Below are 8,451 nucleotides of genomic sequence, written 5' to 3'. Positions count from 1 at the left end.
CAGACGTGCCCCCTCCCTGAACACCTTCAAGAAGACCCTCAAGACCTGGCTCTTCGGCAGAAACGGATCAGCATAACCACCACTCAGCGCATTGAGAACGTCACAGGTAAGTAGCGCGCTCTACAAATCCCCGGTTGATTGACTGATTGAATGTACTTTTGTGACTCCCAGTTTTTCAACCCTCGCTATTTCCTCTGCTACCCCTCATGTAGTCTCTTCCTATAGGGTGACTGATCTTACAACAGCCAGTCTAAGTGTGTCCAACTGGGAGTAGGATCTTCAAAGCATTGTGAAAGACGTGAGTGAGGATGGGCAGTGAATGTGCCACCCAAAGGCCAGACCCAACTTGCTATAGTAAATGTGGTTTGGGGCAGACACTATTTTCTAAGTTGACTGTAGACTCTTCTGTTTAGAATTCATTTTGACTTTGGCCTATTTAGTTTGACCCTTTGTATATAGAATAGTTCCCCTGAGACTTCCGGACATTTTTTTTATGTTGCCCAACCCAATCCAAGTTCCTTTGGCTACTCTGTCAGAAGACTATGTTTGTGCTCCTTTTCCCAAACCATCTGACAAAGTTTATTTTTAATTTATGTTGATATTCAATGTTTGTTTTCAAAAATCATATTCTATTATATACAATGTATTTTCATAAAACCTCTTTGTCAGTTATTTTGAATAATGTGTGTTGCTTTCAATGTGGTTGAGTGTAAATCTGTTCGTATTTAGCCTATGCTTTTAATATGATTGTTTATAACATAGATGGTCCTACAGGTCGACATATATTACTCATGAGCAGGTATATCAAAACAATTCTCATATAACCGCAGTGATCTTTTAAAAAACATTCAAATTCACTCAGGGTAGAACTTGTGATTAGTGCGCATAATTTTATTTATATACATTTGTGAAGATAAAGACATATTTACAGTTCTCATAGGGGATAATCTTATGACTTTGCAATTGTGGGGTAAAGATATTTGGGAGTGAATGTGCATTCTGGGTGGGGGGTGATGAGTGTGTGGCTGTGTGGCAGCTGACTGTGTAGGTGGATTAGTTTACTGCTGGTGGGCCAGTGGCTGTACAAGTGAGAGTGCCAGTAGCTGTACCGGTGGAGATGGTGTTGACAGTACAGATGGTTGCGGCTGTACTAGTTGGTATGATGATGGCTGAAGAGGGGGAGATGGTGGTGGTTGTACAGATGGAGGTTGTGTGACTGTACAGATAGAATAGTGGTGGTGGATGTACAGGTTAAGGTGGTGGTGACTGTGCAGACAGGGGTGGTGGGGGTGACTGTATAGGTTAGGATTCCTTGTAACTGTGAATGTAGGGGTGCAGGTAGGTGTTTCGGTTCTTCTTCATGCGTTGAATGTGAAGGTAAACTTTGAAAAATATTCAACATTCTCTTTGTCATCGTTATAGCAAGGCATTGTACCTTACTCTCTCTTCCCTATACATTTTGCTTTGATCTTGATTTGATCTTGGTGCATCTCGTCATGTCTTGGCAATATTTCGGCACATTTTCCTAGGCACGGGTTTACCTGTCAAACATCTGATTGAGTCATTGTAGTGAGCCTGAAATGTCAGCGAGAATAGCCCTGAGTGCACAAATATCCAGCCGTACATCAGACTGCTGTTGGAAAAAGTCTTCCTCCCACCGGCCAACATGGGCCTATCAGGTCAACTAGCACAGACAGAAGTGGGAGGTTGTGAGGAGGAGAGAGGAGATTCATGCATTGGGGATGCCTGTTGCTCACCTGGGTTGTCCTTTTCCTCAGATAATAGAGTGTAGTTCTAAGTGAGTAGCGTGTAGGAAAATCCACACATCAACCTAGGACATGAGGGCTGGAAGGAGGTGATAGCTGTGTCAGGGTGGGCAGACTTTATGGCTGATTGGCTGACTGCTGAGGACTGGCAGTCCTCAAAAGGGAAGTAGGAGATACAATGCGGGCTAGACAGGAAATGCTCTTCTGTCTTTTAGGCATTGGGCCAACAATACCCGCCTGTTCATCCATATACTCCTCCTAGACATTCTCCTGCTCATCCTCTTCTGGTTGAGAAGTGCTGGCCACAGACACTGCTGCTTAGAGGAGGATCAGAATCTCTTCTTGGATTGCCAATCCCTGGTATATGGTTCTGCTTCATCGAGCAACTCATTGTCCCCAGTACCTAAAAGAAAATTGGAAAATATGAATAGCATACTAGTTTAAGTGCTGTAACACTACAGATTAATTAAATACATTTTCTGTTCTGTTTTCAGTTACACTTAATGTGTGATTTGTGAGCACTAACATTTGTTAGCTCAGTGATTAGCAGTGATGTGATGAACAGACATGCGAAATGCAAACTCAAACTCACCAACTCCATCCACAGATCTGTGTGGTTTGGATATCCCCATGAGGTCAGCTGCTGAACCAGGCCACTCGAGTACCTCAATCCAGTAGCTTCAAAAATAAGTTTCACCTTCATTCATTTTCAGCCTTAATATTGAGTGAACATGAACAGCAAAGCATGGACATTACATAAAAATATTACAGGAAATTAACACCACCATTCCAAGCTTTGCAAAAGTTGCATCTCTCAAGCTCATTTCTACAAGAGTTAGTTAATATGAAATGTATGCAAATTATTACTCGAAAATTTGGCAATTAACTGACGGGTAGGAGGTAGCAGGTCTAATGGCTGCTGCAAGTACATCTCCTGATCTTTGAGATGATGTTATATTTGTACTCTTGATGACCGACATAGTCCTGACAACAGCTGTAATGATACCAACACATACATATCTGTGGAAATGTGCTTAAAAGGTCAAATAATTGTATGTTATTCTAATACACATACTAAACAGTTAGAGATACTCCTTTTTAGAAGAGGCAAATGACTTAGCATGGGAGTAAACTTCTATTTGGATAGAAATGGGTCATACACTCACATTACATAACATCTTAGGAATCTAATCTTTTAAACCATATTTATTCATATTGAGCTGGGTTACAACAGGGATGTTTGTCAAACCATATACTGCTAACATGTCATCCATTGAAAGAGAACATTAGACATTAATGAATGTGTAAGTAAACTTACCAGTGCAAATCATCTGCCCACAATGTGGTGCCTGGCCAGTTGTAAAATCAGTTTGAGGAGCAGATGTCACTCTTGCCTGAGACGATGGATGGGCCAACATCACAGGCCCAATAAGAATGAGTGCATTCATTATGAAATACAGAATTTAACATGTCAAACTAACATACACTAGTTACATTTAAAAGTGGAAAACCAAGTAATGGACTTGGCAAAACATATCTTATTATTGTATGTAATTTTGGTTCAATATGTAACACACTTCTTGTTGGCATATTTACTTACCAGTTGTTTTCGGTGGTTTGACCTCGCCCTTCCAACCCATAAAATTTGCACTCGAGTATGTTGGACCCAAGAGAGTCACAGACGTGTAGTTTATTCACCCAGAAAGGAAGAAATCACCAGTTAAAGAGAACCGCTGGCTTCCAATAGACCAGTGGCGACGAATTTGTGGATGGACTTCCACCGGATTCAAGGGATATCAACCCCTTTGGCCTATTGTGTTTATCAAGGAGTAACCGCAGGAAGTCCATCCTCATTGGGTCAGAATCCCCATCCGCCTTGAGAGACTTCAGCATCCTGTATTGCTTACATCAGAAAAACTTCACTAATTTCTATGGTTGTTTGCCCATAGAGCAAACACAAGGAGATGATGGACGGAGCCCTGAAACTTTTCAGACACTCACCCCCAGTCATAGATCTGGGTTGAATCCATCATCATTCTTTAGCTCACTCCGCCACCCCAGTTCAGACACAGCTATATGCAAATCAACCTGGACCCTGTGCCTCACGAGAACAGTCCAGCACAAACTGCCAAGCCATGTCTTCCCTGGACTGGAAACAAGCATACTGGGACTGGATTCAGACTAACAGCCCTCATCAGCCAGGCTAGCTTGAATCCAGTGGCAAAGTGAGCAAGGGACCCACGTCTGGGCATACCCTGCCAACTTAGGGCGAACAAAGCAAACACAAGCTGATGGACGGAACCCTGAAACTTTTCAGACACTTACCCCCAGTCACAGATCTGGGTTGAATCCATCATTGTTTTTTGGCTCACTCCGCCACCCCAGTTCAGACACAGCGATTTGCAAATCAATCTGGACCCTGTGTCTCATGGAAACAGTCCAGCACAAACTGCAAAGCCATGTCTTCCCTGGACGGGAAACAAACATCCTGGGACCGGTTTCAGACTAACAGCCCTCATCAGCCAGGCTAGCTTGAATCCAGTGGCAAAGTGAGCAAGGTACCCACGTCTGGGCATACCCTGCCAACTTAGGGTGCACAAAACAAACACAAGATGATGGACGGAGTACTAACATTTTTCAGACACTCACCCCCAGTCACAGATCTGGGTTGAATCCATCATCGTTCTTTAGCACACTTCGCCACCACACTTCAGACACAACTATATGCAAATCAGTATTGACCCTGTGCCTCATGGGAACAGTCCAGCCTGAACTGCCAAGCCATGTCTTACCTGGACCGGAAACAAGCATCCTGGGACCGGTTTCGGGCTAACAGCCCTCATCAGCCAGGTTAGCTTGAATCCAGTGGCTAAGTAAACGTCTGGGCATACCCTGCCAACTTAGTGCGAAACGCCAAAACCGGTCCTAAGATGCTTGTTTCCATTCCAGGGAGAACTTGACCTGGCAGTTCGGGCAGGACTGTTCCCATTGGGCTTAGGGTCAAAATTGATTTGTAGATGGCTGGGTACAAACTGGAATGGCATGGTGAGCACAAAAACGATGGATTTACGCCCAGATTTCTGTACTGGGGTGAATGTATGACATTGTTCTGCATTCTGTCCATCAATTATGGTTTTTGTGTTTGCCCATAGAGTCTGGTACTGGGCCGGAGACTGCTTTGACTGCAGGGCAACTGTCCATCTAAGCCTCCTTTAGCCCTTGTGGCTCGCTCTGTGCCGGAATTGGTCACCCAATGTGGGCCGAAGTTGTAGTTTACAACTTTTAAATGTTTTACAAGCTTTTCCATAGTGCGGTCCATTACAATGATTCACTGTGCCAAGTGAAAAAGCACTCATTTATTGTTCCTTTGAAAATGTATTTCTCCAGACTCTTCTGATGGATCTTTATCATTGGGGTGCAATTTAAAGATAAAAATACAGTCTATTTGTATAAATTGGTATCAGATTTTTACTGGGTTTTGTTTATTAATATTCAACTGCTTTGGTACTTCTCAATGATTTACATCTGTTCCTTGCAGAAAGCCTAACTGCTCAGAGCCACAGCTACCCAGGGTTGAGCTAAGGTTTTTCAGATGAATCTGACTGGATCTAGTACAGGTAGAATGTTTATCATATGGTGAGGTCTCGCAACCACACCATATAATAAACCGATTTCCTCACAGCAGTGCTACAGGAGTCCTGTGGGGCTGCTGGACAAACTTAAAAGAATATTGGGGAGGCCTTGTTGTTGAAAAAAATTTCCTTGGGGTTGGCTATGGCCTAAAGATCTGAACATGTTTTTCATTTTTTTAAGGTGGGGAAGATGACTCCCTGCACAGGGAAAATATTGGCCCCAGTTACCCTATCCCCATGAGACTGATGCAAATGTAATGTCCTTGGGAATCCAATTCTCCCGGGACAGCACAATAAAATGCCAAGTGCAGGCAGCGGCTCTGCAGATCGTCTGCTCATGGCGGGAGCAGATACGAAAGTGCAACTGCTGAATGGGAACAGAACAATATCAGCAGAGTGCAGTCAGCTAGTGATGTCACGGGTGCCTTGGGTTTCCTCTCGTGGCCCTAAAAAGTTAGCTAATCTATGAAGAGGCACAACCAAAACATTTTTGGAATGTAACGGGGACCGCAGATATCATCTATTAAATGTAACCCTATGTTTCTTAGGGTGTATACAATGTGACCCCAGGAAAAGTTGATGCTGTTTTTAAGCTTTCATTGAGCTAGAACCTTTGCTCTTCAGCTCGAGATTGCGCGGTCCCTTGTGATTGGTTTTATGTCTGCAATATGTGGCAAGAAACAGTTGAAAGAAAGACTCTTTCACAAGTGTAATGCTGTTTTGAATACAAATGCTCTATATAAAGGCTTGTTGCTAAACATTGTAATGGTTTAAAGAAATAATGAATGTCTAGGAATACTGTTTTACTTTCTATTGGTGTTATTGCTGAATTCTAAGATGTGATTACTGTTTTATCAAGGTAGTGACCCCTTGAAAAATCCAATAGGCTTGTCTTGTATATTGATGTGGTCACACTTTGAGAAAACAAATAGGCTGGTCTTGTATATATTGATGTGGTGTTCCCTTGAAAAAGCTAGTAGGTCTGCTTTATTTAAAATTGCACCCCTTTATATTGTGATGTTGCACTTGGTATAGGTGGTATTATAATGCATATCTTACAGCATGTCCAGAGGTCTTAGCCGGCAGGTCAGTTCTGAGTCCAACCCTACTATGCACAGCCTTTTCCCTGCACAAAGGTCTTTGTGGACAGGCCAGTTCGTCACTAAACCTGATACACATAGCATTCGCCCTGCACAGAGGTGTTAGCTGAGAGGCCAGTCCCACACAAAACCCTATGACACACAGCATTAACCCACTAGAGGGTCTTTGAGGATAGGCTAGTCACTCACCAAACCTTACTACTCACAGCATTAACCCTGTACAGAGGTCTTCTCACAGTAGACAGTCCCTCACCAAACCTTACTACATACAGTCTTCACCCAGTACAGCGATCCTCACAGTGAGGCCAGTCCTTCACTAGCCCCACTACCCACAGGCTTCACTCTGTATAGAGGGCTCCGTGGAGAGGTTAGTTCACCACCAAAACCTACTACGCACAGCTTTCAACCTGGTAAGAGGTCTTCGTGAAGAGTCTAGTCACTCACTGTACCCTACGAAATACAGTCTGCGATTTGTGTAGAGAGTGTTTGCATATACCACTCCCTCAAGACACCTAAGTTCCAGTAGGTGGAAAGCTCCTCATAAACACAGCTTGCGGTCTTTACACAGCTCTTCACAGAGAGCTCACACCCTCCACATACCCAAGCTTTTATGTAGCCAAGACCTTACTACATACAGTAGGTTTGGCAATAATATTGCTTCAAGTTAAAAAGAAAAACTTAAATATCCACTGAAAGCACAATATGATAAAGTGACAATATAGTTAGGTCTGATTTTAATTATTTCCTCAATGTTGAAAATACCCTAGAAATTCACTAAAAAAACAAGCCAGTTCCTTACTATACCTGATACACAAAGCCTTCACCCTGCACAGAGGTGTTAGCGAAGAGGCCAGTCTCCCACCAAACCTTACTACGCACAGCATTAACCATGTACAGGGTCTTGGAGGATAGGCTAGTCTCCGACTAAACCTTATAATGAGCAGCCTTCTTCCTACACAGAGGTCTGTGTCACTGCAGACAGGCCAGTCACTCACTAAACCACACTATCCGCAGCCTTCACCCCATACATAGGTCTTTGTAGGGAGGCCAGTCTTACACCAAAACCTACTACGTACAACCTTCATTCTACACAAAGATCTTTGCGTACTGGCTAGCCCCTAACCAAACAATACTATGCACAATGTTTACCCTGTACAGAGGTCTTCTAGAAGAGGCAAGTACCACATCAAACCTTACTACATACAGTCTTCAACCAGTACAGAGGACTTTGCAGTGAGGCCAGTCCTTCACTCACCCCCCTAAGCACAGGCCTCACTCTTTATAGAGGGCTTCATGGAGAGGATAGTTCCTCACCAAACCCTACAAAACTTAGCCGTCAACCTTTTAGGATGTCTTCATGAAGAGTCTAGTCCTTCACTAAACCCTATTACGTACAGTTTGGTATTTGGGTAAGAGAGTGTTTGTATAGACCACTCCCTCCAGACACCTAAGTTCAATTAGGAAGACTGCTCCTCATACACACAGCCTGCGCTCTCTACACAGCTCTTCACAGGAGCCCACCTTCCACATACTCAAGCTTTGTGCATTTCCAAGATCTTACTACATACAGTTAGGTTTGGTAATAATGTAGCTTCAAGTTAAAAAAAAGAATCCTAGAAAGTCACAAAAACACCATAGGTTAAAGTGACATTATAGTCAGGTGTGGGGTTAATTGTTTCCTTAATTTAGAAATTCACAGAAAAAACAAGGTTACAGTGAGGTCTTAGAAAGGTGAGAATGTCAATTATAATATAACCTTTTAAACCAAAAAAACACTGAAGTTCATCATGAGTGAAGTAATATGTGAGGTCATAAGCAGCATTACAATGAATTTCAGTGTTTTGTTGCTTTAAAATGTTACGTTATCATTGACATTCTCTGCTAACCATATTGTCCCTCTAAAATTTGATGTGACAGTGAAAATATATATATATTTCAAACACAAAAAGGCTA

This window comes from Triturus cristatus, chromosome 1_2, assembly GCF_964204655.1.
Source record: "Triturus cristatus chromosome 1_2, aTriCri1.1, whole genome shotgun sequence".
In the NCBI taxonomy this organism is placed as follows: domain Eukaryota; kingdom Metazoa; phylum Chordata; class Amphibia; order Caudata; family Salamandridae; genus Triturus; species Triturus cristatus.
The sequence above is the reverse complement of the archived record's forward strand: the minus strand, read 5'-3'. Positions refer to the sequence as shown.